This window comes from Staurois parvus, unplaced genomic scaffold (genome assembly GCF_062004578.1).
Source record: "Staurois parvus isolate SC_StPar_1 unplaced genomic scaffold, SC_StPar_1.0 ptg000020l, whole genome shotgun sequence".
Lineage (NCBI taxonomy): Eukaryota > Metazoa > Chordata > Amphibia > Anura > Ranidae > Staurois > Staurois parvus.
In genome coordinates this window covers 8,192,501-8,219,414 of record NW_028317816.1, presented here as the reverse complement: position 1 = coordinate 8,219,414, position 26,914 = coordinate 8,192,501, and the positions used below count along the sequence as shown (strand labels likewise).

At 41.8% G+C, this 26,914-nt stretch overlaps 1 protein-coding gene across 2 annotated transcripts in view; it reads right to left on the bottom strand.

Moving 5' to 3' along the window:
• NT5C3A (5'-nucleotidase, cytosolic IIIA) overlaps positions 1–26,914 on the bottom strand; it is an 81,418-nt gene that overhangs the window by 28,990 nt on the left and 25,514 nt on the right. Inside the window, exon 1 of one of the 2 annotated variants that reach the window (XM_089687215.1) lies at positions 13,284–13,394. The exons of the other annotated variant lie outside the window; for it this stretch is intronic. The gene's annotated coding sequence lies outside the window, so the exon portion shown is untranslated. Of the gene's footprint in view, positions 1–13,283; positions 13,395–26,914 lie in introns of those variants that run through there. 2 annotated transcript variants of the gene reach the window in all.

Here is a 26,914-nt window from a genome sequence, read left to right as displayed (position 1 = left end):
GTCTAGTGGAGTCCATGCTTCGATCAGGTGTATAATAACAAATCTTAATGGCTAATGCAGGCCATACATGGGTCAATTCTGAATTAATTTTCTTTCAAAAATTGCAACTAAGAAATTTCTTTCAAATTTCACACGATTAGTGGGCCGCAGCATCGGCTGATCTTCATGTGGCCATCGAATACGAGTGAAATTTTTTGAAAAACGAACAAATGTCTAATCATTTGGGAAGGGGGGGGGGCAGGTCTGGAGCAGATTACATGGTACACCCTAAATCTGGGTGTAGAATGCTCCAAGAAGTGAACTTATCCTTTAACCACAGATACAATTTAAAAGCTCACAGGGATATTATTGTTGCCATAAGGACGGTGCTTTACACACTTCTCTTTCTATGTTTGCTCTACTGTGGGCAAGGACACTGAACCTTCCTTACAGCCAGGCACAATTTTTTATTTTTAGGGGGAAGAAAAAGAAACAGCTTTGTCTAGAGTTCATGGATTGTAACTTTAACTGTATTTGCGATAGAATGAGTAACATATTCATGACACAACATTGCCAAAGCCATTAATAAGTCAGGAACCAATTTTAGCGTATGCGGACTATGGCGATAATCCACTTCCAACACACAATATTAACCTTGTGGTTAGCAGAGGGAACATACAAAATTGAGTACACAGATAATGAATTTTATTGTACAGCTGTAAATAAACTCTACCAACCCTTCATGTTGTAGCTAGGAACAAACTGTTCTATGGAGCTTAATATGCTAATAGAGCATACAGCAAACAATCAGAACATTCCAAACTGTACTCTCTGCTTCTCGCACAACCTCCTGCTCTGTAGCTCCCTTGTCTCCTCCTCTTATCCTCGTCTCCAGGACTTCTCCAGAGCTTCCCCCATCCTCTGGAACACTCTACCCCAATTTATCAGACTATCGCCTACTCTGCTCACTTTTAGGCGATCTCTGAAAACCTATCTCTACAGGGAACCCGATCCTGCCCTCAGCTAATAATGGAATCTTTTATTCCTCCTACCAGTCCATCCGCCAGTTATTACCTTTTGTACCATGAGCCCCTCCCTCTTGGATTGTAAGCTCCAAGGAGCAAACCCTCTTGTATTGAACTGTATTGTTGCTGTATTGTCTCCCGTTTTATATTGTAAAACGCTGAGCAAAATGTTGGTGCTAAATAAATCCTGTATAATCTTAATAATAATAATAATCAGAAGGCATGTTGCAGCAGTAGATGTGGCAATGTGTGCTGTCACCAATACGCAAATACCTCTGTTAGTGTGCTTTCGTTTGGTACTGCATATTTTCAAGTAACCTTTTGAAGGGGCAAATATTAATCAGACGGTGGTTCCATTTATCTTCTCATAAAACACTTCATTGACCACCATTAACAGTTTATGGACACAAACAGGGGCGGACTGACAATTCATGGGGCCCCCGGGCAATAGGGGATCATGGGGCCCCTGTGTCCTTGCCCTAACGCAAAAAAGCCTATGAAAAAGGTACCAGGGGCATCTTATGGGGCCCCCTACTGACCCTGGGCCCTTGGGCAGTGCCTGAGTTTCCAAATGGTCAGTCTGCCCCTGGACACTAAGCAGCAAAAGAAATGGATCTGTAAGGGATAGGATAGTATCATCAGCAAAAAGGAGTAACTTTCTGTGTTCTGCTAGGGATTAAAAAACCTTAAATATCAGATTAATTCCTGTTTTTGTTCTGCTAGAGGTTCCATTACTAAAACAAATATTAAAAGGTGACAATGGACACCCTTAGCTTGTTCCATTAGTTATAAAAGGGCCCTGTGATGACATGCATTCTGTGAAAACTTGAGCTGAAGGAGAGGTGTATAAAGCCAATATGGCAGACAAGATGGTGCCTTGGAAACCAAATCTATTCAAGACCTTGGACACATATCTCCAATGTATCCTACCGAAGGCCTTCTATGCATCTATGGCCAGATATAAAGAAGTATGTGAGTTTCTGTATAACACAGCATATTGGCAATTTGTCTAGTGGCATCTGGTGCCTAGCGCCCAGCTACAAATCCCACTTGATCATCTATAGTCAACAAAAGCATTTACTAAGAACTTATATTGACTATGTTCTTCACATATAGATTTAAATCTGTCTTAAACAATTAAATTGGACTGAAATTTTGAGGGGATATTGGCTTTTTCCCTGACTTTGAGAGAGTAACATTAATGGCTTTTAACATTTCTAATGGAAAGGTGGTAAAGCAGCACTGTTGAAAAGCCTCAGTAACGTTGCGATTACGGTACACAGCAAACATTACCCAGAACTACCATCCCTCTGCTTTAGTAACTCTTCGGCCCCTTGTACACAGGATGTTTGGAAAACACTTCTGAACGATGGAAACTGACAGCTGTAAAACGTAGGTTAAAAAAATGTCTGTTTAGCTGTCTTTTTTTTTTGTGGTGTTTGGATGTGTTCCAGCTCATTTCTGTGCAGAAATTATTGCAGCAGTGTCTAACATATTTTCTTTCATGCGAAACCTCAAAGTGTGCTGTGCCAGGTCCATTTGAGTACCGGGAAAATGCTGTGCATGCATTTTTCATGATGAAAAAAGGCTCTGGACAGCATCTGGAAATGAAAGAGTTAAAAATTTCCAAACGCTTATAAACGCAGTTAACCTCAGTTACAAGCATTTGAAATGCTGATAAAATCTACTCCTGAACGCAAGTTTGTTGTGTTTAAAAAAACGACTGTAAACTCAACTGCCTGTAAACGACATGCACATGGACATATAGGAAAACATTAGGGAGAGTTCAGGGGCTGCTGAAAAATATACGCAGAAAAGCTCATAAACGTGTGTTGCAGTGCACATGAACTCCCTGTGGTCAAATTAGAAGAAGTCTACAGTATTGTATGAGATACAGTATAGCATACCCAGCATGCCTGCACATGTTCACTGAAAATCTCAATGCACAAAACTTTACAATGAACCAGGTCTCCAAAAGAGTACCTCCACTTTAACTTTTGAAGACCTGGTTCATTGTAAAGTTTTGAGTTTTTAAGAGTAACTCCACTTTTTTGGATAAAAACATTCCCGTGTCAATGTGCAGAAAGAATCTGTATGGGAGTGAATTTATAATTATCAATCAGCTGCTGTACTTGCAGGGTTCTAATGAGGAAAGTAGCAGGGTCTTCATCACTTTAGACATGATTTCGCTTTGGGAGTATGTCACCAAAAATGACATTTGTGTTGCAGGGGATGCCCAAAATATAACTTGTATCTTAGTCCAGAGTTCTTGGAAAATCAGTAAGCCAATCACACAAGCAGAAAATTACATATCTTTGGGTTGTTCTGTACACCATCTGTGTACAGAAAGCCTCCAGGTTGCATTGCATTTTACAGAATATTACAGTGCTGCATATTGAAAAGGAAAGGTAATTTTTAATATCAGTCAATTACAATATGACTTTTGCAATTGTATATGTCCATTTTTCTTTTTTCTTTTTTCTTTGCTTTATTTCCCCACAAAAGTGGAGTTACCATTTAATACGGTTATGTATTCATTACACGTCTTTGTTTATTAGAAAGGTTTATTCCAGCTTTGATGAACCCCTTGCACAAAGACCTCAGATCTGAAGCCAGGTCAGTCCTGCAATGATCATAATACTCTGAAACTGAACATATGTTTTAGCAGAACATTCCACTTATCTGAAAAAGTGTCTGCAGAAATCATAAAAATAACTGATCATGGCAAATTTATTTTTAATTTTCACATTCATGTTCTGTTCAAATAGTAAAAACTAAGTGACAAGTTTATGCAAGATTTAGGGCTCAGTCACACAAGCAAAGCGTGCTGAACGTACAGCCATTGTTTTAAGTTACCCTTAGCACTACTTGCTGCCCCAATCACTGCTGCTGTCTGGTTTAACTACCCCCTACCTGCAGATATGGGAAAACAGGTGAAACTTCCTGTGGCCCACCAAAACACAGTGCCCAGTGCTTGAGAAGCTAACAGACAGGTCCAAGCCCATTTAAACAGGGAAGGGATTACCAAGAAATATCAAAGTACTATGGTGGCAGGAGTAGGGATCAGAGAAATTCCAAGCAGTGATAACAGGGAAAGGAATTTTCAGATGATTTGCTTCAAGTTTCTTTTATAAAATGATTTACCTACCCTCCCTAGTATAATATAAATATAGTCAGTCAGAACAATTACGCTATTGTTTAATTTCACCTACTCCTCTCTCTCCCAAATCTTTGGGAGTTTTCAGTCACAGAGTTCAAAGTGTAGCAGTTTTCATGACTTTGCTTTGTAAAAACAAAATTAAAAGTCATGTCAAGTAATCATTTTTCATAATAGTTTTCGCATGCTTGAATAATTATGGGAACTAGGAGTTGAGCACACAGTGGAATGTTCCCCCAACAAACCATTGTCCTTGAAAGACCTTCTGTAACATATTATGAAATACTGGGCTGTACTCCAGCAAACCGAGATGTGAAAATCCTTGATTCTAATAAGAATACCACAGATGAATTAAAAAATACAATGACATTGTAAGGTGTTTGTTCAACACATTTGCCAGTATCAAGAAATACACCTCCTGCAATTTAAGTGTTTAGCAAGTCTGTTAAAATGTGAACATTCTGTTTTGGTGCTTGTGACGATTGCGGCGTCAGACCCCAGCCCTTCTCAATCTAAAACCGTGCTGTCACGTGCGTAACAATGCCACGCCCAGCTGCACCCTGCACAAAGATTTTCCAACTAATGAACCACAATCTGTGTACTTGCAGCCTGGGAGCGATTGTTACTGGGTCAGGTTAATTACGCAATTAACCCTTTACACTGCCACCACCTCCTTATTGTACAGAGAAAGAGGAAGCTCGGCAATATCAGCAATAACACTATCATGTTTGAACAATCATTTGGATACACAATGTCACCGCAGACAGATGTATGCAAATGTTTAAAACATACAGTAGCGCGCTTCAGAGACAGGGGATCTTAGTTTGCATTAAACAGCTTTAGAAACAGTTCCAACACTTTCAGAAAGTAAGATTTATTACTAAAAGGTCAAAAGGGTGCAATAAAAAAAAATTAAAGAAAAAGATGTAGCCTATATATATATATATATATATATATATATATATATATATATATATATATATATATATATATATACATACACACACACACACACACACACACAGAGCAATAACACAGCAAAGAGATAACAGAAAGGAATTTAGATAGATCAAGTATGTCAGGGACCACGGCTCCAGGGTCCGCGATCGCGGCTCCATCCCTCGCGCATGCGCAGTGGCGGCGGCTCGCGCCGGGACACGGGCACTAGGTCCCGGCGAGCCGCAGATGACAGGACGCCGCGCATGCGCAGTAGGAGCCGCGGGCGCGCCTCAGGCGTCCAATGACAGCCGGGGCGCGTCCTAGCCGGCCAATGACAGTGCAGGGCGCACTATTTAAAGATGCCCTGCACTGTCACAGATTGCCGCAAGGTCTTCTGTGATCCTGAGTTCCTGCACCTATCCTGTGACCCTGATTGACCCTGACTATTCTGCCTGCTCCTGCGTTTGACCCGGATTGTCCTGACTACTCTGCCTGCTCCTGCGTTTTGACCCGGATTGTCCTGACTATTCTGCCTGCTCCTGCGTTTGACCCGGATTGCCCTGACCATTCTACGGATTGACTTCCCTGCTGACCCTGCGTGTGACCCGACTACTCTCGCCTACCGATTCTGTACCCCGCTTACCCCCACGGGCCCACAATCCGTTACTACCCTGCTGGGGCCGCCATCCTCTTCATATCTGGCTCTCCCGGTACCTGTCCCTAAGGGTCTCCTCAGCCACTGGCGGGCCTGCTCGGAGGTCGTGACCTGGCCCGGGACTGTTTCAAGTCCATCCCCACCATCAGGGGCTCTGGTGAAAGCACAGCCCGGGCTTAGACCCCACGCTCTGAGTAGGTCTGTCAGTTGGCAGCCTGAGGTACCACCTGGCGGATCATAACAAAGTACTTGACAAAAGCCTTGGTTTAAGCAGCTTCCAGTTTTCAGAGCAAAAGGGCGTGATCTCCCAAAGTTAGTTCCGATGTCAAAAGGGAGCTTCTTCAACTTCAACTCAACTCAGCTTTTTTTTTAGCTCCAAACATAACAGCCTCTTTCTAGGAACTCAGCAGGGTGTCTCCTTAAAGCAGAGAACCAATTGCCTCATTTGGGGAGGGAGTTGTGGGCGGAGGCCCCAGCTAGAACCAAAATCACTCGCAGCTTATATCATGACCCATAACTTACCCTCGGTGTGTTTAGCAGCCTTGCCACTAGTAAATTAATATGCAGACGCATCTGCTGAACGTCTAGATATGAAATATGACATACCTGTGGGGATGGTTGAGGAGATATCATTTTCTGCTCTCCTGTAGATGTCAGATAGGGGATGTAATATATCAGACGACTTGTATTAAAGTGACCGGTCTGAATATATGCCTGTTTTTTCTGTAAGTCTCTCATATTCCAAGATATGTAATCATAGGGGAAAAGTGGATTTTTGAATGCGAGTCTGCTTTATGGCTTATCTGGAATGTCTTTGAACTCAGTGAAGGACTTGGTTTATGGCTTTACAATCCTTCTCCAGCAAGAGTCTTGCAGACAGAGGGGGGCCAGGCTAATTGGGGTTTATAATTATAACGCCCTCCCAATGAGTTTGCTGCCTTTGATCTCTGCATCAATTAGGCCACATGTCACTCAACAGAGAGGGAGGGGGGATGAGGAAAGAGGGAGAGAGAGATACAAGATGGAGGGTTTGGAGCAAAATGGATGACCGCGTCCATCTCTGTGTTGCTACAGTGCTGTGTACAACTACAACCAAGTACAACACATAGGGGTTATTTATGAAGACTGGAGGATGCAACATCTGGTGTAGTTCTACATAAAAACAAATCATAGGTCTTCTGTAGAACTCCAGTGCAGATAAATCCTTTTATTATGCCTCAGCTTGCCTTTAGGTATATGCCTGGCCAAGACAGTTTTTTCAGTTTTTTTTCCTAAAACTTCTAAAATGAAAAAAAAAAAACAAAAAAAAAACTTTTTGGCTAAACTTACTGTACATGTTAAAGAAAAACATATACACTATAAAACCTCAAACTACACAATAACTACTAATTATGAATCTAAAAGTGGTTTATGTGACATTCACTAGATCTTATTCAAACCAGACATTCCCCCTTACAACTTTCTTCTGCATTTGGAGAACATGGTTGATTTTTATGTGCAACATTTGTTAACTCAAGCACCCCAAGCAAATAGAGTCAAAATGGATTTATCACAAACTACTTTCGTAATACAGTGGTGAAGCAGGGTATTTCTGTGCATACGTAAAAGTGGATCTCCAGCCAATACCTTTGGCAGGTTTTTGTTTTTGTTTCTATGGTTAATCCATTAGGGAACCAGTGAGTGCCACCAGCGCCTAGTAGATAATGGAACACAGAATATTAATCTAACAGAGAAAAATCTTCCCTAAGGAGAAGAGAATCTCAACCTTCCCCATTGTGTCTAACGGTAAGTTAGTTTTTTGCATGGGAGCTTCCTCAGCTGTAAAAATAACTTATTGCATGTGTTGTACCTCCTCAAACAGCAGCAATTACTTCCAGGCTCAAAGTGGACCTCACATAAAAATTCAAGGTCTGCTTACCTATGAAATCTCCATAGGCAGATTTTCTTCTAATAGTTTATAGAATTTAGCTTTTACTTAGTGATAATTAAATTTGTGGCTCCCAGATAAGAGAGCCTATTCATGCAAGGTCTGGTTAAACCTAAATGTTACCTCTAAATGTGATGCTTAACGTCAATATATTTCCTCTAAGCCAAGGATTAACATTTGACTTGACAGGTTTACAGTATTTGGTGTTCCTGCTCTCCCCTGGAACATGTCAATAATGGGTTAAGAGACCTACCACACTGTACAAAGGTTTGGAAAAAGGAGGTTCCAGAGTTAAATTTAGGACCTTGAGCTGACACTATAGCATTTGCTAGGGCTCTTTCACAAGCAAACTACCACATCACAATGGAGCTGTGTGAATAGAACTTTCTGTAATGTCATTCTGACATTTCAATAAAGTTCAGAAAAAAAAAAAAGAGGCAAACAGTGCAGTGCGCCAGGATCAGTGCATTGGCACTATTCCTGTCACTGCACTACAGCAGTTGTGAGTTCATTACTGCTTCAGCTGATGTCAATGAGCCTTTATAGTGAAATGTTCTTTTAAATTTGTGGAAAGTGGTTTCTAGCCAAAATGTTATATTTTGGACACAGGAGTTTTATTTTAAGCTAAGTAGAACAAAATCCTGCTGATTGGTCTTGACCTTAGCAAACAAACCTTCTCCAATACCCCACCCACGGGTGGACTGACCATTTGGAAACTCGGGCACTGCCCAAGAGCCCAGGGTCAGTAGGGGGTCCCATGAGATGCCCCTGGTACCTTTTTCATAGGCTTTTTTGAGTTTGGGCAAGGACACAGGGGCCCCATGATCCCCTATTGCCCGGGGGCCCCATGAGTTGTCAGTCCACCCCTGACCCCACCCCAACACTTTTTTCTATAGGAAGTGTATTATATACATGAAATTATACTAAATATATTTGCAAACAAAACCTATTCTTTTAGTTAAACACTACTGAAAAAAATTAAAGGAACACTTTGAAAACACATCAGATCTCAATGGGGGAAAATATCATATTGGATATCTATACTGATACAGACTTGATAATGTGTTAGGAACGTAAGGATGAATTTTCCATCGTTTGAATTATCAACCTACAGAGGACTGAATTCAAAGACACCCCGGAAATCAAAGTGAAAAAATTATGCAGCAGGCTACTCCATTTTGATGAAATTTCATTGCAGAAACTCACCTAAAGAGACGACGAATGATGTCATGGGGCATTTCCTCCCAAATATGGACCAGGGCATCACTGAGCCCCTGTACAGTCTGAGGTGTAACCTGGTGGCGTCGGATGGACCGAAACATGATATCCCAGAGGTATTCTATTGGATTTACGTCAGGCGAGCGTGGGGGCCATTCAATGGTATCAATTCCTTCAGCCTCCAGGAACTGCCTGCATACGCTCACCACAGGAGGCCAGGCATTGTCTTGCACCAGGAGGATTCCAGGACCAGCTGCACCAGCATAGGATCTGACAATGGGTCCAAGGATATTATCCCAATACCGAATGACAGTCAGAGTTCCATTGTGTAGCCTGTATAGGTCTGTGCATCCCTCCATGGATATGCCTCCCCAGACCATCACTGACCCACCACCAAATGGTCATGCTGAAAGAGGTTATGGGCAGCATAACGTTCTCCACAGTTTCTCCTGAGCCTTTCACGTCTGTCACGTGTTCAGGGTGAACCTGTTCTCATCTGTGAAAAGCACAAGGTGCCAGTGGTGGACCTGCCAATTCTGGTGTTCACCGGCAAATGCCAATCGAGCTCTATGGTGCCAGGCAGTGAGCACAGGGCCCACTAGAGGATGTCGGGCCCTTAGGCCACCCTCATGAAGTCTGTTTCTGATTGTTTGATCAGAGACACACACACCAGTGGCCTGCTGGAGGTCATTTTGTAGGGCTCTGGCAGTGCTCACCCTGTTCCTCCTTGCACAATATATATATATATATATATATATATATATATATATATATATATATATATATATAGTTATATATATAGTCCTGCTGATGGGTTAAGGACTGCCTACGACTTTGTCCAGCTCTCCTAGAGTAACTGCCTGTCTCCTGGAATCTTCTCCATACTCTTGAGACTGGTGAAAAACTGCAAAACTAGTGAAAAACTGTCAGAAAAGAGTAGGGAATAAAAAAAATATCAATGGCCTCCACCTGTAAAACCATTCCTGTTTTGGGGGTTGTCTCATTGTTGCCCATCTAGTGCACCCGTTGTTAATTTCATTAACACCAAAGCTGCTGAAACTGATTAACAACCCCATCTGCTACCTAACTGACCAGATCAATATCCCAGGAGTTTTATTGACTTGATGCTATACTCTCATTAAAAAGTGTTCCTTTAATTTTTTTGAGCAGTGTATTTATCATCCATCATATAAAACTGAGCTTCCACTTCAACTCTTGCTTCTACTCAATGCAGTAACTACACTTCAAGTTATTTTTGGACAACCTTGCTGATGTAGAGGTAAAGTTGGCAAGATATGTAAAGCTGCTAAACTGGATAATAAGGGCAACAAGATGATACATCTTTTCCTGAATGATCCTACCTTTCTCTCTGGTATTCTCTTGGATTGTACACAGAGGTGTAGAGGGAAGATCCTAGTTATTGTGGTTCTCAAGTTGTAATTATACTATATTGTCTCTGTCCTACGTTTGGCTCTTCTTTTTATGTCTAACAGACCTGTACACCTTGGATATTCTTTGTGTTTACAGGTATCAATATTGGAAATCTTTTTAAAAACTAAATGAAACAGAAATCTACCTAACAAATAACATCTGACAATGCATGGCAATATAGTGGAACAAAGACAGGGAAAAAAAGGATACAATTTTAACTGCACACATATAATGTATCAACAAGCTGTCTAATGGAGGGAAACTGAAACATTAAGGTCTACACTATTGAACTTTCAGTCTTCAGTCACACCGAATCAGACTTTGAAATCGTGACTTCACTTGAAGTCTATGCAATGTCTATACAAGTTGCATCTGAACTTGCAAATAGTAGAGCATGAACTACTTTCAAAATCTGTGCGACTCCAAGGGGGGTTCGTGTCGCACAGATTTGACCGCTTCAATTGTGGACAGTGGGCTTCAACTTGTCATGCGTTTTGCAACGATCAAATCGCATGACAATTTGCATCGGTGTGACCGGAGGCTTAGACAGAACATATTTAAATGGGCAACCACTCAAGCTGATGCACCAAAAAGGTTACTACCAGTTTTCCCCCTTTCTGCGTGTTCTGTATCACTCTTCATGGAGGAAGTAGTCCATTTATAAATTTGTTTCCCAAATATTGCATGCGATGTTGAAAATGTCAATTCATTATCCTTTTATGTATTTGCCAAAAAAAAACAAAAAACAAAACCCCTAAAAAAACAGTTTTAAAATAAATTCACTAAAGTAAATAAATAAATACATGCGTTAAGTAAGTAGTGATACAGGCATGCAATATTCAACTAATGTATGAAATTTCAGCTGTGAAGGAGCTGGCAGCTGCTCTCAACAAACAGTGAATAGCTGGTTGTTAGGGACCGGCACCCGCTGTGTCCTTAACAACCAGTGACTCATCTGCTGTCAGAGGGAATCCTGCTGACAGCAGATGAGCCACTGGTTAAGGACCCAGCGGGTGTCGACTCCTTAACAACCAGTTATTCATTGGTTGGTAAAGGACACTGGCGACTACCAGCGGTTAAAATACAGCACACTTTCATTACTAAAATACTGCATCACTCCAAGAAACAGCGAATGCAGTATTTTAGTAGCATTTTTAGTGAAAAAATATTTTTGAGAAACATTATGAGCTATTTTATTGCAAATTTTAAAGTGGTAGATAACATTTAATGAATTGAGCACTGTGTCCTTTATTTTTAGTATCAGAAATTTTAAAGGTTATCTAGATAGTTCAAACACGTGAAAAGCAATTATGGCAGTATGTTAGCTAAAAAAAAAAAAAAAAAGAAGAAAACTGCACTACTTAACTACTTAAGTGATTATTGATGTACTTATGATAAAGATCTAGATGCATGATAAGAGCCTAGGGCTTTTCTTATTTCAGATCTAAAGTGTAAGCAATTACTGTCCCGACCCTCTTAACATTTCTGATCACTCTAATCTGTAAGTGTAGTGTAGAAAAGACACAAAAATAAAACATATTGAACATATCCTGTAGAACAAAATTATTTATAACTACTCTGTAATTCAAGGTTATGTCACAGGGGAAGACTAAAGCTGGTCATATACGGGTAGATTTTCATATTCGTACGAAAATTCTTTGAACTTTCGGTGAATGGACGAATGTCATTCGAAAATTGTCTTTTGCTTTTAACATTCAAGTTTAAAATGAATGTAATTTATGAACGATAACCACATATACTGGCAGAAAATTCATTTGATTGAGAAAAGTTTTCCTTCCTGCCCCTAAGAATTTTCCCATCACCGCAGTCAAAAACAAACATCGCTTTGACCCCACTAACAATTACAAAATCAAAACGAATATTCTCAAAATGAAAATTCTTGAACGCAAATCTATAAGTGTATGGCCAGCTTTAGTTAATTGTCCTGTCTGGCAGAGCAACACAGCTCAACAGTCATAACTCAACACCTCACAAAGCAGGTAAAAAACAGAGCAAATAAAAAGCAGTAATAAAATAAAGTAGAACACCCCCCCCCCCCCAAAAAAAAAAAAATCTGAATATGAAGAAGCATAGTCTCAAAAATTGTACTTTGCCATAAAAAAAAAAGAGTTACATAACAGCATAAAAATGCAAATTTTGACAAATTTGTCATCTGCTTATTTGTTTTTTTTTCCTTTCCTTTTTAGGGTAAACTTCATGTTATGTCTTATCTCTCTGCAATACGGTCTGTTTAAAGATTTAACAAGAGTTTCCTTTTCCAGAGTTAAGTGATGTCTGTAAAATGTGATAACTGTTATCATACACCACACTGTACACATTACAAATACATTTGCCTAGCAACCACTATGCAGTTTTAAATACATCTTGTACATAGTTTACCTACATACACACACATATATATACACATATACACACACATTTTTGAGCAAACCATGCCTCAACTAGGCATCAGAGTACCAAAACACATTTAGAAATAGAATTAGCAACAATACGGTAACAAATTACAAAATGGTGTATACTGTTTTCAGGTTTGTTATGATGCTTGAATATTTCTAAACATCATAAAAAACTATACAGTTTTGTTACCAACATCCAAAACACATACAAATTATGAAAGAAATAATAGATTTGTCAATAATAGTACATGCACTACAGAAAAAATGTGTGAAAACAAAAAAATTCAGTGTCACATTGTTTCCAATGCAACATGTAATAAAGTTCTACAGAAATCTCATGTGCAAAAAGGTGCAAATAATAATATAGTCAGTATTTAAACTTTCATAAACAAGGTCTGGGCTTTTTGAGCGCAGTCTAGCTTGCACTGTAAAATACAGCTAGTCTGCTTGTTTTACTAGTACAGCACAACCACTATGGTTATTGATTTGTGTGGAATACACAGCTTGCTTGTTTACATGGGCAGAGGGACCTTACCACGGGACTTGCTGTAGCAGCTGATCAGAGAAAAGAAAATTCTGTTTGTCTGCAGAGAGCTTATATAGCTCAAGGTGTAGATGAGGGCGTCTCCATAAATAGAGCAGCTAATCCACCCCTGCAGGCTGCAGCCCTGTGACGTTTGTAGGCATAACTGGGCCCTGTGCCAGGCTTGAAATCCTCACAGGTCAAAGGTTACAATCTCTGGTACGGAGGAACAGGTTGTGTTTGATGAGGCAGAAAAACTAAAGCTGCTGTGTGAGATCATGCAATCAGCTGCAAGGTTTCATTCTCTTACAATTCTGCGTTTTTTTCAGTGCAAAACTATTTTCTTTGATAATTAGTAAGAATGTCATGTCATGCCAGTGACAATCTACAATGTGTAAAGTAATAAGACAAGCGTGGAGCAGTAATGTTCAGAATTTTACTTTCGTTTACTCAGAATTCCAGTGGGAAAACGAAACAAAAACGTTCCATTTTCTCTCCTGCAAGTTTCAGGATTGCCAGGGCTGCATGTCACTGCTAAATATTAGCATGAAAAATGTTACCATAAAGCAGTATCAAGCCCAAAACAAAATGTTCTTATACTAGAGCTTATCAATTCTTAGATGTGGTGATTGCATTCATTTTCTTTAAGGCTTTTTCCCCCCTTTATTTTTACCTGATGATCCAGCCAGCATGTGTGTTATTTTTTTTAACTTCTAATGGATCAAGCTGCCCAGCTAATGTGTCAGTTAGAGGGTGGAGACAAACCATTTAACACTGACAGGGTGCTTACAATGGTCAGATTTTATTAATTGATGTACAACCTTTATCTAAAAAGGGACAAAACTGTTACTGTGTATTCTGTAAAAACAATCCTCATCAGAGCCAACCTTACAACAGAGTCCCCCTCTCATCATGGTCCCCGTTAGAGTCCCTTCTTACATCTGGGCCCCAATCAGAATCCCTTCCTTACATCAGGGTCCTTATCTGAGACCATAGACAGCTTCTGTTAATCCTCTATCCGTGCACGTTTTGCATATTATTATTATACAGTATTTATATAGCGCCAACAGTTTGCTCAGCACTGTACATTATAATGGGAGACAATACACGAGACAGCACAGTAACAATACAATACACGAGGGGTTCGAGGGCCCTGCTCCTTGGAGCTTACAATCTAGGAGGGAGGGGAGAGTGGTACAGGAGGAAATAGCTGTGGGGGATGGAGTGGTGGGAACAGCGGAGATCAGCAATTAGGTGAGGGCGGGGTAGGCTTCTCTGAAGAGATGGGTTTTCAGGGTGCGCCTAAAAGGTGAGGAGGGAAGGTGACAGTCTGATGGATTGGGGTAGTGAGTTCCAGAGGATGGGGGAAGCCTTGGAGAAGTCCTGGAGACGGGCATGGGAGGAGGAGACCAGGGAACTGGAGAGTAGGAGGTCTTGTGAGGAGCGTAGAGTGCATTTTGGGTGGTAGATGGATACCAGATCGGTGATGTAGTTTGGGGCAGTATTATGAACAGCTTTGTACGTCAATGTTAATATTTAGAATTTTATGCATTGGGCAATCGGAAGCCAGTGGAGGGATTGGCAGATAGGGGTGGCGGATACGGAGCGGTTGGTAAGGTGGATGAGTCTGGCCGCAGAATTCAGGATAGACTGAAGCGGGGATAGCCTGTGTTGGGGTAGGCCGGCGAGCAGGGAGTTACAGTAGTCAAGTCGTGATATAAGAAGGGAGTAAATGAGTTGCTTTGTAGTTTCTGGAGTTAAGAACGTGCGTATTTTGGAGATGTCACGGAGGTGGAGTCTGCAAGAATTTGTCAGCGATTGGATCTGGGAATGGAAAGACAGATTGGAGTCTAGAATGACACCTAGTACTCTGGCTTGCGGGATGGGGCTGATGGTGGCGTTGTTGGTCGTGATGGAGAGGTCGGGGGAAGCGGGATGGTGACTGACCCTAGCTGCAGGCCAGATAAAATCATGTAACGGGCCAGATGTGGTGCATGGGCTGTAGTTTGGAGACCCCTGCTGTAAGTATTAGCTGGAGTTTGGCTTTAATTTGTTAGTCAAGTCCATCTAAATATCTTGCCTAAAGTCTGCCTAAAGCTGGCCATCACTAGATTTTCCAACAAATGTTTGTACGAATATTCTTATAAACATAACTTGACGGATGCCGCTAAAATGTACTTTCAAATTTTGTTTGCTTTAATCATTTAATTTTGGGACACCGTTAGAAATTTTTTCATCCACTTCTTTGAATTTTCTTTTAACTGCAGTCAAAAACAAACGTCAGTTTGACCCCAATAATGATTGGAAAATCAAATGAACATTCCTAAAATGAAAAATTTTAAAAAAGGAAATTCTACTGTGGCCAGCTTCAGACTACCCTCTCCCCAGGTTGACAATGCTACTATCCAAAGGTGTCTCTGTGTTTGTTCCATAGAATGGAGACACCCTAAAACAGAAAGTGTGCCACTGGCTAAACTGCCCAGTGAAGGAAAAAAAGCCTACGGAAAAAAAAAAGACTAATGGAGCCACCAAATCTAAGTGTTGGCAAGCTTCAACATATTACATTTTTGTTTAATACTTCTTCAGATAAACCCTTTCCTTTAATAATGTTTACAGAAACCACTGCCAAATATTAGCTTAATAATAACTTACCATCAGTGAACAAAAACTCTAGACCAGCGGTTCTCAACCTGTGGGTCGCGACCCCTTTGGGGGTCGAACGACGCTTTCACAGGGGTCGCCTAAGACCATCGGAAAACACATATTTCCGATGGTCTTAGGAACCGAGACACCGCTCCTCTGTCTCCAGGTGTGGGCGGGATGACATGCCGCCTCTATCATCTGGACACACCCCCGGGATCAATCCTTGCCGGTGATTGGCCGCCGGAACTGTAGCTCAGGAGAGGCAAACAGGCGGCCAATCACCGGCGAGGAGGTGGAGCTTGGAGAGGAGGAGCCGAGCGGCACCGCGAAGATCGAGCGATTGAAGAGGCGCAGAGCGGCCGGAGAAGGAAGACAGCTGACCGGTAAGTGTCTGTACCATGGGAGAGGGAGGGAGCGAGCGAGCCCAGGCTGGAGCAGGGGTCAGCAAGGTAAGTATCATTGGTGTCAGCGGGAGGAATAGTGCCCAATCATTGGTGTCACTAATACCAATGATTGGGCACTATTCCTCCCACTGACACCGATGAGGCACGATTCCTCCCCCAAATGACACCAACGATGGGGCACGATTCCTCCCCCAAATGACACCAACGATGGGGCACTATTCCTCCCCCCACTGACACCAACGATGGGGCACTATTCCTCCCCCCACTGACACCAACGGTGGGGCACTATTCCTCCCCCCACTGACACCAACGGTGGGGCACTATTCCTCACCCTGATACCAATGTTGGGACACTATTCCTCCCACTGACAACAACGATGGGACACTATTCCTCCCACTGATACCAATGATGGGGCACTATTCCTCCCACTGACACCAACGATGGGGCACTATTCCTCCCACTGATACCAATGATGGGGCACTATTCCTCCCACTGACACCAATGATGGGGCACTATTCCTCCCACTGACACCAATGATGGGGCACTATTCCCCCCCACTGACACCTATGATGGGGCACTATTCCCCCCCACTGACACCAATGATGGGGCACTATTCCTACCACTGACACCAGTGATGGGGCACTATTCCTACCACTGACACCAGTGATGGGGCACTATTCCTCCCACTGATACCAATGATGGGGCACTATTCCTCCCACTGATACCAATGATGGGGCACTATTCCTCCCATTGACATCAGTGATGGGACACTATTCCTCCCACTGACACCAATGACGTGGCACTACTCCTCCCACTGCAAAATTACAGTTATGAAGTAGCAACGAAAATAATTTTATGGTTGGGGGTCACCACAACATGAGGAACTGTATTAAGGGGTCGCGGCATTAGGAAGGTTGAGAACCACTGCTCTAGACTGTCTCAAATGACCACTAAAGCTGGCCATACATGGGTCTGTTGTTGTGACTGGCCTGATTGCCCCATCCACACATTCAATATGGATGCGGGACTCCTCCTCGTTGTGTCACCGTATTTTGACAGCGGGACCCCCTCTGCTGTCAGAATACACTGACTAGTGCTGCAGCCCTTTGGCTGCAAGCGCTGACTGAATGGCTGTTTTTTTCCTGCTGGAAAATTTCCACAGGCAGATCTAAATTTGGCTGATTCAATTTCGATCCATGTATGGCCAGCTTTATTCCCCACTGGGTGTAACCATGTGGCCTGTGTGTCGCTGCTCTTTGACCCTGGGGGAGTGGCTACAGATGGAATTTATGGTTTAGCTGTTGAGATTTGACAAAAGTCACAATTTGCCTTTCAGTAACAGTTCTGTTTGTAGATAAAGGCACTTGCTTAAAACAGCTGATATAGAGGATTATGAGTATACCTCTTTGTTTACATATTGATCAATCGTCAAAACTGTTAAAATCAGACATCTAGGACATTCTCAGGCTCAGCTGAATGACAAATTAACCTGTTGATGGTATTCACATATATTGGTCAAAAAAAAATAAAGAAACACTTTGAAAACACATCAGATCTCAATGGGGAAAAATATCATATCTATACTGATATGGATTGGGTAATGTGTTAGGAACATAAGGATGCCCCATCGTTTGATGGAAATTAAAATTGTCAATCTACAGAGGGCTGAATTCAAAGACACCCAAAAAATCAAAGTGAAAAAATGATGCAGCAGGCTAGTCCATTTTGCTGAAATTTCATTGCAGCAACTCAAAATGGTACTCAGTAGTTTGTATGGCCCCCATGGGCCTGAGGTGCAACCTGGTGGTGTCACATGGACTGAAACATAATATCCCAGAGGTGTTCTATTGGATTTAGAACAGGCGAGCGTGGGGGCCATTCAATGGTATCAATTCCTTCATCCTCCAGGAACTGCCTGCATACGCTCACCACATGAGGGCGGGCATTGTCATGCACCAGGAGGAACCCAGGACCCACTGCACCAGCGTAGGGTCTGACCATGGGTTCAAGGATTTCATCCCAATACCTAATGGCAGTCAGGATGCCATTGTCTAGCCTGTAGAGGTCTGTGCATCCCTCCATGGATATGCCTCCCCAGACCATCACTGACCCACCAAAACATTCATGCTGAACGATGTTAAAGGCAGCACAACGTTCTCCGCGGCTTCTCCAGACTCTTTCATGTCTGTCACATGTGCTCAGGGTGAACCTGTTCTCATCTGTGAAAAGCACAGGGTGCCAGTGGCAGACCTGCCAATTCTGGTGTTCAATGGCAAATGCCAATCAAACTCTATGATTCCAGGCAGTGAGCACAGGGCCCATTAGAGGATGTCAGGCCCTCAGGCCACCCTGTCAGTTTCTGATTGGTCAGAGACATTCACACCAGTGTCCTGCTAGAGGTTGTTTTGTAGGGCTCTGGCAGTACTCATCCTGTCCTTGCACAAAGGAGCAGATACTGGTCCTGCTGATGGGTTAAGGACCTTCTACGGCCCTGTCCAGCTCTCCTAGAGAAACTGCCTATCTCCTGGAATCTCTTCCATCCTCTTGAGACTGTGCTGAGAGACACAGCAAACCTTCTGGTAATGGCACGTATTGATGTGCCATCCTGGAGGAGTTGGACTGCCTGTGCAACCTCTGTAGGGTCCAGGCCTCGTGCTATCAGTAGTGACCCTAGGCAAATGCAAAACTAGTGAAAAACCGTCAGAAAAGATGAATAGGGAAAAATGTCAGCGGCCTCCACCTGTAAAACCGTTCCTGTTTTGGGAGTCATCTCAATGTTGCCCATCTAGTGCACCTGTTGTTAATTTCATTAACACCAAAGCTGTTGAAACTGATTAACAACCCCCTCTGCTACTTAAATGACCAGATCAATATCCCAGGAGTTCAACTGACTTGATGTTATACTCTGATTAAAAAGTGTTCCTTTAATTTTTTTTGAACAGTGTACTTTATGTATTCATTTACTGCCACATAATTTGCTGTTTGGCTATTTGTCTTAATGAGTAAGTGTACCTAAAAAAGTGACCACTAAGTATATATGCCTTGATGACAAACACACAAGGATGTAATGTAGTAAAAACTCTACTACAGTTACAGAGCAGTAATTGTAATGATTTCAAACAACCCCTTTCTAACAAAATGTCAGTCTGTTCCAATGTATAATTCAGGGAGTGTGACATCCTTCAGAAGTTATCACCTTGGCTGTACATATCATTTCTATTTGTAGGCACAAGTGAAAAACATTTCAGCTGGAGTACTTGGTAAACAAGGATAATTACTTTACCAGAGATCCTTTTTGTTCTAGTAGTATAAATGTATGCACTTATAGAACTCATTTAATTTTTCTAATCCTATACTTTTTGTTTAGCGAGCTACTTAAATGTTGATAGTATGGTTCACTCTTTCACCACCAGTGTTCCTCCAGAGCTTGCTGAGGGTTCCTTCACCAAGAAGCGATTTCTGCCTCTCAGATAAATAACCACTGACACCAATCATCTTTTTAGCCATCTATAAAGCTGACCATAGATGGATCAAAATTCGTCCAGTTCAATAGGGACCGGCTGAGATTTGATCCATCTATGCTCAGATCCATCAATCGACTTGGGTGCAACCAGCCTATCAGATTTTACACATACGGTTAGTTGAGTTCTCTGAGACTGGATAGTTATTTCCAGGGTTCCCCAATGTTAACGTTGAGAATGGTTGGTATAGTTGATTGGAATTTAGTGAACAATTTATCAAAACTGAAACCGTTGCACAGTCAATTTTATTTTTCATTTCCTTTCACTAACGAATTGAAACAGTGACTCTGGCTGCTGTGGGCAACTGCGGAATACAAGCTTCACTGTGTATGAAACAATCAGCGTATGGTCTGTGCTGTCATACATGTTGTTGGTAACAGTGGGGTTGATTTACTAAAACTGGAGAGTGCAAAATCTGGTACAGATGTGCATGGTAGCCAATCAGCTTCTAACTTCAGCTTGTTCAAATAATCTTTGACAAAAAAAACCTGGAAGTTGATTGATTTCTATGCAGAGCTACACCAGATTTTGCACTCTCCATTTTTAGCAAATCTACCCCATTCTGAATGATATATCTAGTAGTAGTCACATTCAACTGGGCTTGTCCTGTGATGATGAAGACATTGCGTAGCTTATCCAAGCCAATTGAGTTCTAATGAGTGTCAGGAAGATACCCCAGCAAATACAGTATATATACCCACACAGGTAGAATCACCACCATCCAACTGCTGTTCCTGAAACTCATAAGAACTGAAAAAGTGGACTGGATAAGCTATTGTCTTTAACACTGGAGAACAAGTCCAGTTGAATTTGACTAATTACCACTAGATATATAATGACCTGGATATATGGGAATCTTCACAAGCATTCTTAGGCTACTTTCACACTGATCCACTGCAAAAACATAGCAAAAATGCATAGGCGTTTTTACCACGTTTTCTGGGCGTTTTTTTTTACCACTTGCCTACAGGGCACTTATACCCTCTTCCTGCCTAGGCCAATTTTCAGCACTGTTAGAATTTGAATGACAATTGTACAGTCATGCATCACTGTACTCATATGAAATTTTTATCATTTTTTTTTAGACAGATAGAGCTTTCTTTTGGTAGTATTTAGTCACCTCTGGGTTTTTTATTTTTGCTAAACAAACCAAAAACAACTGAAAATTTTGAAAAATAAAAAATGTTTTCTTAGTTATTGTTATAACATTTTGTAAGTGATTTTTCTCCTTCACTGATGTGCATTAATGAGGCTGCAGTGATGTGCACCGATAGGCTGCACTGATGGGCATTGACAGGCATCACTGATAGACGGCACTGATGCACACTGATAGGCAGAACGGACTGGCACTGATAGGCGGCACTGATGGGTGGCACTGAAAGGCAGCTTAGATGGGCACTGATGTGGCATTGATGTGCAGTGGTAGACACTGATATGAGGCACTGATGGGCACTGGCAGGTGGCACTGATGAGCACTGACAGCTGGCATTGATGAGCACTGACAGGTCTCACTGCTGGGGCTACACTGATCATAAGGGCACACTGATCATCACCGACTCGCCTCTCAAGCTGTCAGCGTGACAGCTCATGAGGAGAGAAATGCAGATAACCGGCATTTCCTTATTTACATGCGATCAGCTGTGATTGGACACAGCTGATCACATGACCAAGCCTACGTCTTTGGCTCTTTCCGTTGATCGGTGATCCGCTGTGTCCGAGGGACACAGCGCACCACCGATCGCCGCACTGCACGCCCCCTGAGCCACGCACACATGGTTAGAGTGGGTGGATGTCATGTGACGTCCTTCCAGAACGAGAGAACCACCTTACCCCCGTCATTTCCTTATATGGCGGGCAGGAGGCAGTTAAAGGACACGTGCTTAAAAACTGCACCAAAAACGCTTCACAGAAGCATTTATAAGGTGCTTTTCAGGCGTTTTCCATTGATTACAATGGGAAGAGGCGTTTTTGGAGTGTTTTTTTTAACTCACCAAACATGCCTCAAAGATGCTGCAAGGAGGAGTTTTTACACCGCACCGCAACGCCTCAGTGTGAAAACATACATAGATAAACATTCACATACACAGGGAAGCAGTTTTCTTGAGCTTTTCAGGCACTTTTTTTTAACGCAAAAACGCTTGAAAAACAACTCAGTGTGAAAGCAGCCTTAGGGTTCATGTACACTGCAGCTGATAAACTCACATTCAGGAACTTTTCTGTGTTTTTTTTTCAGCAGCCCCTGAACTCTCCCTAATATTTTCTTATGTATCTATGTACACTATGTCGTTTACAGGCAGTTGTGTTTACAGTCGTTTTTTTTAAACCACCAAACTTGCGTTCAAGAGTAGATTTTATCAGCGTTTCAAACACCAAATGCATGTAAACACAGCTAACCTCGTTTATAAGCATTTGTGTTTAGAATCGTTTTTTTAACTGTTCTATGTCCAGATCTTTTCATCATCAGAAATGCATGCAAAGTGTTTTCCATGTATTCAAATGGACCTAGTACACCAGCGCAGTCAGTTCCAGGTTTTGCGTGAAGGAAAAAATGGTAGAACGTGCTGCACTATGCTCATGATGGGATCCATAGTGAATACAACCAGAAAAGACAGGTCATCTCAACACATACTGCTTTCTCTGCTTCTGCTCTCTCGATTTCTCTCAAAATGTCTGAAATAGTTAATTTTTTTACTGTTTTTCAGTGCATTCTGGAAGGTCTCCTGATGTTATCTTTAAAAATGCTTCTAAACGCAAACACACATAAACACGGTATGCAAACGCGGATAAACAAATGTTTTTTAACCTACATTTTCCAGCAGTCGGTTTCCATCGTTCAGAAGTGTTTCCAAAGTCTCGTGTACATGGAGCCTTACTGTTAAGTAATGTACAATGAACCACATACAGTGAAGGAAATAAGTATTTGATCCCTTGCTGATTTTGAATGTTTGCCCACTCACAAAGAAATGATTAGTCTAAAAATCGAATGGTAGGTGTATTGTAACACTGAGAGACAGAATAGCAACAAAAAAATCTAAAGAAATGCATGTCTAACAAATTCTGCACTGATTTGCATGTTCATAAGGGAAATAAGTATTTGATCCCCTTCACTAAACATGACTTAGTACTTGGTGGCAAATTCCTTGTTGGCAATCACAGAAGTCAGACGTTTCCTGTAGTTGGCCACCAGGTTTGCACACATCTCAGGAGGGATTTTGGACCACTCCTCTTGGAAGATCCTCTCCAAGTCATTAAGGTTTGGTGGCTGACGTTTGGCAAATCGAACTTTCAGCTACCTCCACAGATTTTCAATCGGATTAAGGTCTGGACACTGGCTAGGCCACTCCAGGACCTTAATGTGCTAATTCTTGAAGCACATTTAGCCACTCCTTTGTTGCCTTGGCCATGTGTTTTGGGTCATTGTCATGCTGGAACACCCATCCACGACCCATTTTCAATGCCCTGGCTGAGGGAAGAAGGTTCTCACCCAAGATTTGACGATAAATTGCCTCGTCCATTGTCCCTTTGATGCAGTGCAGTTGTCCTGTCCCCTTAGCAGAAAAACACCCCAAAAGCAGAATGTTTCCACCACCATAGTTGACAGTTGGGATGGTGTTCTTAGGGTCATAGGCAGCATTCTTCCTCCTCCAAACACAGCGAGTTGAGTTGATGCCAAAGAGCTCGATTATGGTCTCATCTGACCACAACACTTTCAACCAGTCCTCCTCTGCATCATTCAGATGTTCAGTGGCGAACTTCAGATGGGCCTGGACATGTGCTTTCTTGAGCAGAGGGACCTTGCGGGCACTGCAGGATTTCAATCCTTGTCGGCGTAGTGTGTTACCAATTGTTTTCTTGGTGACTGTGGTCCCAGCTGCCTGGAGATCATTGACAAGATCCTCATGTGTAATTCTGGGATGATTCCTTACTGTTCTCAAGATCATTGACATTCCACGAGGTGAGATTTTGCATGGTGCACCAGACCTAGGAAGACTGACAGTTGTTTTGGGTTTCTTCCATCTGCGAATGATTACATCAACTGTTGTCACCTTCTCACCAAGCTGCTTGGCGATAGTTTGGTAGCCCAGTCCAGCCCTGTGTAGGTCTACAATCTTGTCCCTGACATCCTTAGACAGCTCTTTGGTCTTTGCCATGGTGTAGAGTTTGGAATCTGATTGTTTGATTACTCCTGTGGACAGGTGTCTTTTATACAGGTAACAAAATGAGATTAGCAGCACTCCCTTTAAGAGACTGTTTCTAATCTCAGCTTGTTACCTGTATGAAAGACACCTGGTAGCCAGAAATCCTGCTGAATGATAGGGGATCAAATACTTATTTCCCTCATGAACATGCAAATCAGTGCATAATTTGTAAGACATGCATTTCTTTGAATTTTGTGTTACTGTTCTGTCTCTCAGTGTTACAATACACCTACCATTCGATTTTTAGACTGATCATTTCTTTTTGAGTGGGCAAACATTCAAAATCAGCAGGGAATCAAATACTTATTTCCTTCACTGTACATGCATGGCAGGCTTTAGACTGGATTTAATAGCTATAGTTCCATGAAACCCTAGGGTTCCTCCAAAGCTTGCTAGGAGTTCATTGAGCAATGGGGGTATTGGTGGACTGACCTCTTACCTGACCATCAATGTAAAAGGACACTACACTGAATACTAGCGCAAGAGGGTCCTTCCCCCACTTACTCCTAAATTAGGGACCTTCCCTCTTTGACATACAATGTAAAGAAGCACTACACTGACAACCAGTGCAAGGGTCAACTCTTCACTGACCACTGCATTCATTTATCGTCATTATGAGTTATAATTTATTAATGTTAGTAAATATTTGTGTATTATAGTCCAGAGCAATTTAAAACAATCTACTCTGGATGTCACAATCACTAAATAGGGCACGTTGTTCTATTGAATGCGGCCCCAGAGTGTTTAGCATGCGGCCCAGGCCCATCTGAAGGTATGCTGGGGAGGCCATACAAACATAGCAGCTGTGGCATCCTACATTGACAAGACAGGCAAATACACGCCTGGAAGGATGCCGGGAATGCTGTGCAAACAATTGATTGGTACACAGTGTGTGCTAATGAGGCCAGCTGGTGAACTGCTTCCTGTGTCTTACTGGTTTCAACGTCCCAAATCTACATACCAGGAAATCATCAAGTTTTCTATGAACACAGCAGGGGCTATGGTAAGGCCCTGTTCTAAAAATCAAAGAAAGATATTATTTTTCTGCAACAGAGGTACATTAATGGTATTTAAATGAAAAAAACAAAAATTTAATTTAAAGTTTAGCTTAGCAGAAGTATATTTCACAGCACAGTCTGTAATTAAGAGTTATTGCTAGTGATTACAGGAACTTTTTATATATAAAGTTTAAATGAATGTTTACCAGTTCATAGACAGAGCACATAAAGGAAAAATAATAAACGTATACACATCTACAAGTTTTCAATCCAGGGCTGGATATGTCAGATGTATAGACTGGTAACAGGTGCTAGAAGCTTGTTACTTTTGAAAGTCAAGTGGCTGGAGGATGTCACAGTAGACACTGTGGTAGACTATACATAGCAATGAAACAGTTTACATGTCTATGGAAAATATAGGATGACTACTCATGTAACCAAAAGCATGTAAGTTAACACTAGAGGAAATTCCAGAATAGTTAATAATATGACACAGTTGTTTATAATGTGATTCTGCTGTGCCAGTTTCAAAACATATAGCTGTATGTTCACGTTTCCCAAAGACTGAAAATAATGTAATGAGTCTGCCTATTTCTGCAATAGGATGAAATGGCTGATTCTAGATTTCAATACAAACATACAGCATCCGTTATAAGTTGTAGGAGGTTAGGCTACATTCACACCTCTGTATGAGAGGTGCAGGCATTTCACATGTTACCATTTATCCCTATGAAAGGTGAATTTGGAAGGAAAATGAATCACAATCAAGGGGTGTGGATGCACTCATAGTAAAAGCACCATTCAGTTTAGCAACCCACTCTCCTCAGTAAATCAAAACTATGGCTGCTTCTATTACGGCCTTTTCACACCTAAGCGGTCTGTAGCTCAAAGCTTCAAAATGCTCAATATCCAAAATCCCATTTATTTCAGTGGTGACTGTTCACATGTGAGCACTCAGGTGCCTGCAGCTCAAAGACTGAAATGACATGAGATACATTTGAAGCAGATTTGGGCATTTTTGGCCTTAAAGACTTCAGTGGGAACATCTGAAAATGCTAGATTTGAAAGTTTTCAAGCATTTTTTCAGGCATATTTCAAGCAGTATTGAGCCTGCAAGAACTGGTCTCCTCCCACCTAGTGCTTTCCATTGGCTAAAATGAAAACACCCGAAGATTGAACACATAAAACACTTGAATTACGCTTCTAAAACACTGGAATACACATGCACAAACACTCAAAAATGCGTAGTTTTAAAGGCTCAAGGATTTTTACCTTTGTGCATTCTTTGCATGAAGGTAAAAAACTTTCTAGGTGCAGCTCCCACCTTAGCCCCCCAAAACTTACCTGAGCTTGATCTCAATCCAGCGATGTGCATGAGAGCAGCGGCTCTCTGGGACCTCTCTCCTTATTGGCTGACACAGCAGCGGGAGCCACTGGCTCCTGCTGCTGTCAATCACAGCCTGTGAGCCAATGAGGAGACAGCAGGGCCAAGCCGTGCTGTGTGAATAGAAACACTGAGTGCGGCTTGGGAGCAAAATCATCCCCATTACAAGAAGCTTGAGTGAGGAGGAGCCAGGCCCGCTGACGGGGGACCTAAAAAGAAGAGCATCGGGGCAACTCTGTGCAAAACCATAAAAACACCTGAAAATCGCTCTGCTCGGGTGTGAATGCAGCCTTAGGCTTATTGGGTACTATATGAATAAAAATGTTCCTAGACATAAAATGTATGGAATAAAACATGCAGATATGCATTTCCTACTGTATTGAATTGTATTGTAACTGTACTGTTTGCCCTCACGTTGCAAAGCGCTGCACAAACTGTTGGTGCTATATAAATCCTGTATTATAGTAATTATAATTTGAAGTGACACTAAACTC